Here is an 11,423-nt window from a genome sequence, read left to right on the forward strand (position 1 = left end):
ATATATATCTGATTAACAAATCCTAAGTACAACATAATACAGTAATAATTTTTGGTTTGTTTCAGATGTGAACAACAGTAATTTTTTCTATCATTGCATTGAGACTGTAGGCTCTCAAATCAGTTAAAACAATTCTTTTGTGGATTCAAGAAAACAAAGCACAGAGTATTTTAGCACAGAGTTGAGAGAAACTTCAACTTCACGAAAAATCATTCGACTCCAGATTTTTTTCTCTGAATAAGACTTGGTCCTAGTTTTGTTATTCAACATCTACATCAAAAGTGCTGAGTTCTAAAACATTGCAGAATATGCTTTGTATACAAAAACATCTATATATTCTTCTCCAAAAACAAAACAACAGCTAGACCACTTGGTTTCTGACCCCACAGATAATACATAATGAAAGGTCAAAGCACTTCCTGAGATGCAGACTTCGTAAGTGACAGCTCAAAGAGTTTTTGAGAAGCTGGAGTGGAGACAAGAACATTTAAAGTGTCACATGGCTGTGAGGAAGATGAACGTCATCATGGGGAGCAACAGCTGCTACATTTTGAACAGTCAGGGACCAGATGTCACCCAAATACCATATCTATTCACTATACTGAGCTCAACCATAAAGGGAGATATGTTTATATGTTTATGACTGAACAGCTCACATCTTCTACAGAATGTAAATATTACATATTAAATTACAGCCAGCGGACCAGAGAAGTCCAAACCTTAGTCCTCATGCAGACTTTCCTCCACTAATTAGTTTTCTTGCTGAAACGCTCAAATAGCACCCACAGTTCTCACTGCTTCATTGAAATAAGAAGCCCTTCACATAAGGATATAAACATCTGTGCATCCAAATACAATCAGTGGTAGCGTGTTTTGGTGACAGTTGTTGACACCCAAATTCCCGAGACATTTACACATAAAGTACTTCAGAAACACAGCTGTTCAGCTTTCAGCAGAAAAAAAATACCGTAAATGCACTATTCCTCAGGAGAGGTGTGTATAATTGTGATACTGCATTGATTAAAACATGATGCTACGTCTAAAATTATGCATTAGGGTCTGTGCTTTTACATTTACACTTTTTATGTCAAGAATATATCTTCTAATATAAGAACCAAAGCTGATTATTGTGTTGTCTTTTTAAACATCCTAATTCCAACATAAAACAATTGCTTTGCGTTGTTTAAACGACCATAAATGTAGAAAAAGACGTGTAAAGAAAAGCCTAGGATGTTCAGAATTATCCTCATGTTTTAAAGGACTAAAAAGTTCCATGATGCTTCCTCCGTTTCCACACTGCAAGAGCTCCCGCTGTGACAACAGCCTGTGATATCTCATTTAAGATCATTTACATAGAGACATCGTTCACTCCCCCTTTAGACAAAGCTTATTCATCGTTATAAATCAGCTCAACGTCAGACAAAAAAAAAAAAAAAAAGCACAGGTCAGCAGTTTCTTCCCTTCAGTCTCTCTCTTCCCTTCAACAATCTGCCTTCAGCTCTTTAATATGTTTTTTCTATCTGCAAGGATAAGAATGCCCTCTGTTTAACAAGCTTTGCAGCTACCTTCGGTATAGACTTTCTCATAAAATGAGAAAATTCATCTAATCAATCCCTTTTAGTATGTTATCTGTTTCTCCTGACAACTTAAGTCCCTATTGATTTGCCATTACTATGTTGGATAATCTCTTGTCAGGGGAACATTATAAAAATTAAGCCATTTTCAGTCTTCACATTACAGACAGGGTCGATTCTCTTTATTTGTTTTATATACAGTGGGTACGGAAAGTATTCAGACCCCCTTCAATTTTTCACTCTTTGTTATATTGCAGCCATTTGCTAAAATCATTCTGACCTGCTTAGTATAATTTGCCTAATAAATCACGTTCAGCAGATGTACTGTATATACAGACTGATTATTGTGTTCCTGTAACTCAACTGCTAAAGCATGGGGTTAAAAACAACATGATTATGGGTTCTTTTCCCAGTGAACATATCACGAAAAAAATAGACTGTTTAAATACACTCCAAGTTGCTTCAGATAAAAGTCCATCTCTTATTTTGATATGTCATTTGTATAGTCGAAAAAAAAGTTTTCAAACGTCAAAATTCTTAGGGTTGTCGCATTTACCAAATTCAATTAGAATATTGATTTACGATATTATGTTTACAACATAATTTAATATGCTGCTATGGAACTACATTCATTGTGCAAAATGTTGAAAATATTTTTTTTTATAGATTCATATAAAGATTATTTTAGGTTTTAGATTTATACATCCAACATTAACAGCGAGTAGGGAAAAAAATATTTGCTATCAAATTAATACAAGTTATATATTTGTTTGCCTTGGCTTCAGTACAATACAGCACCATTTATTTATTTTGTATAATATTATAAATAATATTTTTTCACACTATGGGACTTTATAAAACAAAAAATATATAGATACTATATTAGGAAGGGTATCATCATAGGGCCTAAAACATGAATATGCGTAGACATACAGGATGCAACAAATTTAATATATTTTCCTTGTAGTGTTACCAATTTTTCATCTGTGGTAGTGTATTATTTTTATGATACACACCTAAAATAATTTAAATAATAATTTAATCATTTAAAATGACATTGTAAAAATTTTAATTATTAAAAATATTTAATCATGATAATATTTATAGAGATGCATCTATTTATTGGCAGGAAACTGAAGTGTAGCATCCTATCCTGTGGTCAAACCACACTATGCAATGTAGTTTCAAACACACACACATACACACCTGCATTAATATGGAGCATGTGTAGCGGCCTGACCCCTAACAACAGTTCCTCTCCTCTGTGTGTGGGTGCCTGGGGCTTCTTCTTCGGCCCCGAGGAGCCCCTTCATTAATCGGCCTCGTTCTGGGGGAGGTACTTAATGCACACACACGACAATCGGCGGGGCTGTAATTGCGTTGTCAGGGGCCAAAAAACAAGCCTGCTCCTCCAAACAGACATCTGGCAAGGAGGCAGAGAAAGCCATGTTGTTAGGAGAGGGAGAGCGAGGCAAGACAAATAAAATTACTGCTTGGGTTTTGAGATCGGTGGGAGCCCAGCCTGCCTAATCTCACCAATGGGAGAGCACGCCTGTTGTAACCCAATTACAGGAGCATAAGCAATTTGTTAGACACTTCACATAATGTAACAATTTCCCAATAAACTCTGACTTGTAATAACATTGCTGAGTGAGTGCATAAATTCTAAAGGAACTTAGGAGGGTTGGATGCAGCAGCTGCGGGCATAGAGTTAGCAGCATCAGCAAGATCTCTCACATTTACACTCCGACCTACTCCCAGTCTTCATGCTGTTCAGATAGGATAAGGATAACAGGATTGGGGATCCACAGCCTCAGCTTTTCAGCTGCATGCTCACAGTAAAAAATCAGGGTCTCTGAGGAGTTGTGTATTCACACCCGATCAGCCAATCAAGTGCCATTCCAAATAGTACTGCAGGGAACCTAATGCAGTAGAAAACTGTACTGATTAGGGAAAATGTGTAAATAAAGTAAACGTTACCCATCAGACATTAAACACAACCTAAATGAAGACTGGCCAAGTGGCCAAATATGGTGAAAAGGAGTTGAGGGACAAAATTGTTTTAATTCAGCTTAATTGACCTCAAGAGTGGTTACTTGACAGGTGTGCATGGTTAAAGTGAACAAAATACAATGCCATTTATGACAATGGGGTTACAAAACAATTAGGGTTTTACTTACTACAAAACTGTTAAATATTACAGTCAGCTGTGACTAAATATAGGGCAAAATATGACAAATAATGGGATAAATACTAATTAAAAAATATTTAAAAAAATATTTTAATATAAACAGACATTATATACATTAGCAATTTATAGTACATTCACATTTAATGTTCAAAAGTTTCGGGTGTTTTTGAAAGAAGTCTCTTATGCTCACAAAGACCAATCAATAATCAATCAATAATAATGCATCCTTGGTAAATAAAACTGTTAATTTACTACTGTTCAACACTACTGTTCAAAAGTTTGGGGCAGTAATATTTATATATATATATATATATATAGATATAGATATAGATATATAAATTACTGCCCCAAACTTTTGAACAGTAGTGTGTATGTATTCACACAGGCATACGATATAATTACATATTACTTAAAACTTCCAATATTTACAACTCAATGTCATAGAAAACACATTAACTGATAAAAAAAAAAAAACATAACTTCAATATAGTATCATTTTGAATACAAGTAAAATGTAGTTGGAGAACTCCAACATATTGCATGTTTGTGCTTTTGGTGACCTGAATTTGACTCCCAGCTTGTGGTACTTTCCACTCCCACTTTGCTTCCTGCCTGCTCTCCATACTGTCCTAAATAAATAAAGGTAAAAATGACAAAAACTTTTTTTTAGTTTTATTATTATTAAAGTAATGTGAAGTTGCTCTTATGGAAATATTCCCTGCTTCGTCTGTAGGGAGCAGTGCAGGATTCATGTAAATCAGAAGACTGCAACTGACAAGCTACAAAGACATACATTGTCTAACCTCAGTGTCATTCTGCTTATTTCTTCGTACAAGAAAAATGTGAATAATCACTCAATCACCAACAAAAGGGGCAGTAATTAAAACAACCATCCATAATCTTTATTTTACACTATTCCATAATCACTTTAAGTGCAACAGCGTTCAAAAATTAATTTGCTAAAAAATCTAAAGCTTTAGCCAAGTCATTGTGTTATACTTCTATCAGGACCACTATCGTCAAAGATGACTGACAATTAGCATACAGTTTGGATTGGCAGTATGGTTCTGTTCTGGGCAAGAACTCCCTGCGCATCCATGCAGCCTAGCATGAATAAGAACAGGGAGAGCAGCAATAACCCCCCAGGGTAAACAGAACAGAAGCAACATAAATATATTTCAGATATTTAAAAAGTTTAATCATTTAATGTAACATTTTAGAAATTAAGTCTGATTCAAGGAGAATCAGAAGGCCGAATCCTGACTGACGAGAGGAGGAGTTGGGGATGGAGGAGGGTAATTAGCTATTGAGCAACGCGAAAGCTGGTGATGATACTGAAGGACCTTATATATGTGTGCTGTGATAGGCAGGGGTGTAAATTCCGTCTAACAGTAGGGGGGGACAATAAACATAAAATTTCTCAAGAGCAATTTTTGAGGGGGACACAAATAATACAGCTAAAATTGTACGTGTAAGGATATGTATACACAGAGGAAAGCCTTACTACTATTAGTGCAGCAGGGAGACCGTGACAAATTAGACAACTTCAAGCTGTTGTGGTCGCGCCGCAACAGCGCTCGTGTCCGTTGTAGACATTACTATCCGTCAAGCAGGTAACGTTATTATTGCTAACATAGCGGACTCATCGAAAAATACAACGGCATCATCTGTATTAAAGTTCCACAACTATTGACTTTGTTCTCTCTCACCAGACTTGTGTGTGTGTGTAGGTGATGCAGGGTTGGCAGGTTTTTGCAACGAAACCTGCCCAATTGCTACTCAGAACTAGCCCAAAACTAGCGAAAATCATGTTTCAAGTGGGGTTCCCCAGTAAAAATCGTGTTCTGGGGGGTAAAATACACGTTTTTCGGCAGGGTTCCTCCAGTAAAATTCGCATTCCAGGGGCTAAATATCACGTTATTGGGGATGCTTCAACCCGCGGCAACAGTGTTAAAGTAGCCCAACTGGCAACACTGAGGTAATGTAAAAGAGGAAAGCAGGCATTTGGATCAAAGCACTGTGAGGCAAGGGAGGGGGAGACTCAAAATGTTTCTTCAAAACGCATTTTTGCCCCATTTGCGTTTGTGTTGGTTTACTACTTACAAAGTTATTTAAAGTATAAAACATTGTTATTTACAATACACAGTGTGGTTTTTAATCATTTTTAGGGGGGACAACCCTCAGATGGGGGGGTCCTGTCCCCCCCGAGATTTCCGCCTATGGTGATAGGTGTCACATCCCTATAGCTTGACTAACGTGACCTGCCAGAACTAACGCTATATGCTTGATTATTAATAAAATTGCACACAGGTTATTTTGAGCACATAAACAGAAATAGGACCATAAATGTTCAGATTCACATTTGCATTTGCAAAACATTTTACTTCCTTAATGTGACAAATTTCCAAGCGAAACAGGATTTTTTAATAAGGCGTTATTGTGTGTGGGGTGTTATCCACTGAGAATTAATTGTAGTGTTTACATTATATACACTAGAAAAGTGGTTCTTAACTAAATTAACTTACACTCAAAAATATGATGCAAGTTTACATCATAGAGTTTTTTTTTTGTATTTTAATTAAGATTGTTATAACCAAACATAAGACTTATTAGGGCCTCCTTGAATGTTTGTTGAGGCCCACTAATGGGCCCCGGCACCCTGGCTGAGAACCACTGTACTAGAATGAAAGCAGAGTTTGCTAAAACAATATCTACAACAAGTAACATCAGTGTAAAAGAAAACAACTGTTTTCTTCAAAATAAAATGCACAGATGAATCATTCAAAATAAAACCAGGTGCAATAATTGACCAAGTCAGGTTCATTTTGATTTCACATTGATGTTTACATGGCATCTGTGAACTTGATATATTTTTTCCCATAAAATTACAGTCTATCATCTGAAGCCATTAGCTAAAAGCCCATGGTTCTGTGGGTGACATATGTACTGGCTGCAGCTCAACACAGTTTGGCACAAAGTAAGAGAGAAAGCAGGGTGGAGAGAGAGGCCATTCCCCTGTGAGTGAAAGCAAGCAGTCAAGGTCGGAGGAGATCAGGATGGGGTTAATGAAATGATGACAGCAGGGGTGAGGGGGAAAACTCCAGTGGTAATTTACAAGCCTCTCCCCTGTAGGGCTGAAGGTTACACTGGGCCCTGTCGGGGAAAAAGCAGGAGAATGGGACAATGCGATGGATCTACACTATACTTCACACCCCACGGGCTGACACACACACACACACACACGCCCATAAATTAATCAATCAAACAACTCAAATTAATGTAAGATACTCAGAAAATAAACTTTTACTGTAACTATGATCAGAGACAATACTTTATGATGAATAATGGTGTTCATAAATTAGAGACGGGCTTCACTTTATGGCATCACTTTAAAGCTTAACAGAAAAATCTGAAAAACTATCTATAATTTTTGAAAATGAAGAGTTTATGAATCTTTAGACAAAATATTAAAAAAAAGTTTGTTAATGTGTTTTTGTTGAGTATCATATTTGATACATCAGGCTTTTATGGCTCATATATTATGACAATATTAAGCTCAAACTCTAGGCAGAAAAAACACCTCGGCTTTATTCATATGCCCAAACTGAGCAAAAATATGCAAAATGGCCAGAGATTGAATAAATTCTGATAATAAATCAATGAGATCTTGAGAACAGTATAGCAGACTACTTTCATAAAATGCATATTTTTTTATCAATCAGTATTATGGTACAATGATCGCTGTATACAGTACATTCAGTAATATTTCTTAGATTATATTTAAGTGATTAGTTTTATGATCAAAGCTCTGCAGTTTTAATTGTGGGGAGGAATGCAATACAATGATTGAGAGATGTACAAATGTGATTTTTTAAAACAAAACAAAAATGACGTATGGATAATCAAGAAAACCACTTCAGTCTAGTCAGAGTTCATTTTAAAATAATATAGTAATATAAAAGATATTCTTCTGTTTACTTTAGTAAAGATATTACAGCAAAAAGACACTTGTACCCTGACCAGAAGTGGGATGTTTTTAGAATGTTTTTTATTCTTAAATGCCATTTTACTTGCTAAAAATTGTGGATTAAATTATGTTGAGGATTAAGTAAACAACAGGTTTTTATGAAAAGTTTTAATCATGTTGATCATTTAGAGGCCTCAGAAATGTTTGCATCAAATATGATACAGTAGGCTTTAAAAACGCTCTGTCTCTGGAATTCTCCAATTTTCTTCAAATTTGACACAAAATGACACCATACTTGGTCTGATTTGGAGAGGATACGAAAGCTCTCCGTTCGCATTGCTAATTGCGTTGCGACACAAGTAAAAGCCTGGATGTAAGTGATTGTTGTAATTAGAGCGCTTTAAATTACAGCCCTAATTCCAGACGATGTCCCCCACCATTCATATGCTGCTGACCACGCTAGAAATTCCTCCCTGATGGGACTCCTGGCTCTGTCTTAAAACTATCTGAGGTGTAATCTTCAACTGATTTACCTACCGTTTCCTCACCATCGCCCAATAAAAAGGGCGAGACCGTCGAGGTTTCGTGGAGCTAGTTTGTGATTAGGGATGCATAATCGTATCCTGCTTTGATCATTTCCATGCCTTATAACTTCTTGCATATATAATGCGAGGGACTCGGGAGACAGACAGTGTGCAGTGTAAGCAGGGAGGATTTGGGAGCAGCGCCGGGCTGCAGTCTTAATCTGGCTCTGGAGACGAAGCGTTTATGATGTACATCATTGGCTGAACTGGAGGAAGGACTAATTATAGTCATCCCGCATGACACATCCTGAGGTATTGACCATTTGTTCTTTTTGGTTAGATGGGGTACTAAGCACCCGAAGAGCAGCTCTCAACTGTCCGAGGAAAGCTGATGAGTGTGTTAAAAACAACAAGAACTCTTATGAGAGACGAGCGGATGAAGTTGCTGACTAGTGTGTTAAAAACAACAAGAACTCTTATGAGAGACGAGCGGATGAAGTTGCTGACTACGGCAAAGTCCACAAATTAAACCTCAGTTTTTTTCCTCATTTGTTTCCAGGGTAATAGTTTTCAACCTGGCTAGAGCGTGATGTTGTTTTCCGCTCTGCCGTTTGGATCGACAATCGCTACTGTTCTTGTTCATGGAAAGTTCAAGGCATTATTCACGAAGTAAAACTGTGACACTGACATTAAAGTATAAATGAATGTGTACTCTCTTCCACCACTCTCTGAGGTGGAGATAATGAGATGCTATATCACCATGATGGAGGGAGTGGAAATCTGATTAAGATGTGTTTGCATCCAACGTCTCAACTAACTGCGAAACTCATAAAACGCATTTGCTGTCTCCCCCATAACTAATGGCTGGTTTTCACAGCTTTGACAGCGAGCCGTGTGTGTTATTTTGTCCGGGTATTATAATAATAATGAGAGCAAATTAGAACAATCAATTTCCATGGGTGGTTCTTGATTGGGGATGATGGGCAATATGGCACTGGGTAATCCATCTTCCTGGCCCTGTCTCATTAATGGCTGCGTCGCCGCGACAACAGCCAATGGCAGTGCGGTGCTATCGAACACATGGGGGCACCATTCTGTGAGCCTATGTTCAATTAGCAGTGGCGGCGATAAACAGAGTGATGTATGCAGGCTCGCAGATGTGGCAGCTTGAGTTTAGAGCCTTTTAAAGCCCCTGTATGTATCCTCTGTGCCTCGACACACTCGCATGAGCCTGTGCGACGCCCTCGCTGAATGTGTGCTAAACAGCACTCAGCCAACAGTGCTTCTCATACATGGTCTTCAACAGCGATAAAGGCTGCTTTAAATTCAATAAGTAAATAAAAATCCCCAAAAGGTTACTTTTTAGTGTCGGGCAACGATTAATCGCAATTAATCGCATCCAAAATAAACGTTTTTGTTTATATAATATATGTGTGTGTACTGTGTATATTTATATATAAAGACACACACATACAGTACATATTTTGAAAATATTTACATGTATTTACATGTAACATGTAATATTCATATAATTTATATATTATATTTGGATGTGATTAATCGTTGCCCAGCACTAGTTATTTTACATTGTAATAATATTTCATAATATTACTGTTTTTTGTGCATTTTTGATCAAATAAATGCAGACTTGGGGAGCATATGAGAAATGTGTGTGTATTATATATTATTTTAATTTTATTCTATTTTATTTAATTGCTGACAGGCAACTAATTTCCTACATAGCTGTGCTATCTATCTATCTATAGTATATCTAGCCATCTATCGTCTATCTATCCATCTATCTATAGTAAATCTATTATCTAGCTATAGTATATTTATCCATTTATCTATCCATGGTATATCTATCCATAGTACATCCATCTATCCATCTATCATATATATAGCTCAAGTGCTTATTTTCTAATCAATAAATACAGTTGAGTGAATGAGGTGTGATTTTTAACAGCGACTGGCTATAAAGAAAGACTCTACACAGAGGACATCGCCATTGATCTGGAGAAATCTAACCTGCTGTCAGCTTGTGAGTAGCTGTCCCTGATTACATTCATCAGAGAATCAGCCATAGAGGGAAAGGATATTAGGTTTCAGGGGCAGCCATCAATCCAAGTCATTCTTAACCTGATCAAGTACACAACACTTTCCAACCCAACATTAGACGAACACACCAACAGCAATCAACTAGAGCAGCTCAATCTATACTCCAGGGTCACATGTGCTAGCATGAGGATTGAGGAGTGAAGGAGAGAGAATGATGAGAATGCGAAGAGCAAGTTTCTATACATTTATAGACTCCATGTGCAATAATAAAACCAGGTTTGAATCCACGTGGAAATAGGGAACAAAAGATTTCTTTCTGATTTGATTTTGTAAGTATTGACTAGGTAAGATAAGGTGAATTTATATTTCATACTGTAACACAGTTCGTAGTTCGGGAAGAAGGAGATGGGAACCGGCGAACATTTAAACAATTTAATAAAATAAACAAACACAAAATAGCGCGACAGCCCCTCGCGGACGACTGTCACGCACAAACAGAACCAAAACACAAAATAAAGTCCAGGCCTGGTCCTCTCTCGTCCAACACTGTTGTCACTCCTTTTATCCTTCCGGAGCTCCTCCGTGGGACTCGAGACCGGTGAGTGGCGCAGGTGTCGCGCATTAGCAATTACTCCACCGGCCTCACTCTGTTCCCACGGCTCTCGGCCCCGCCCCTCTCGTCACATACCCCCATCGCCCCTCGCAGGCCGGGGGGTACCCACGAGACTGCGCTCTACTCCCCCCCTCCCCCCTCCGGGGGAGCCGATCACGGCGGCCGCAGCGTACCTGGGGGTAAGGACAGACAGACGAGGTGAGAGAAAAGGAGACGGAAGGATGAGGAGAGACAGAGACGAGAGAGGGGAGAGAGGAAAAAAAAAATAAATCGTTCCGGTTCCCAGACACACTGCCGCTCGGCCCTCCACCAGCTGGGTAAACTCTTCCGCGATGCCTGGCGGCGGCACTGGATAGCCCTCGGTGGACGGCCCGACACTCCTCCGCCGCCCGGTGGACGGCGACGGCTCCTCCGGGTTTGGGCAGCCGGCAGGAGTCCCCCGTTCCCTGCTCCTCCCCATCATGGCGGATGGCAGCAGGCTCCGGCCTCAGGCGAA

Source organism: Sinocyclocheilus anshuiensis, unplaced genomic scaffold (genome assembly GCF_001515605.1).
Source record: "Sinocyclocheilus anshuiensis isolate Anshui unplaced genomic scaffold, SAMN03320099.WGS_v1.1 scaffold193, whole genome shotgun sequence".
NCBI classification, from domain to species: Eukaryota; Metazoa; Chordata; class Actinopteri; order Cypriniformes; family Cyprinidae; genus Sinocyclocheilus; species Sinocyclocheilus anshuiensis.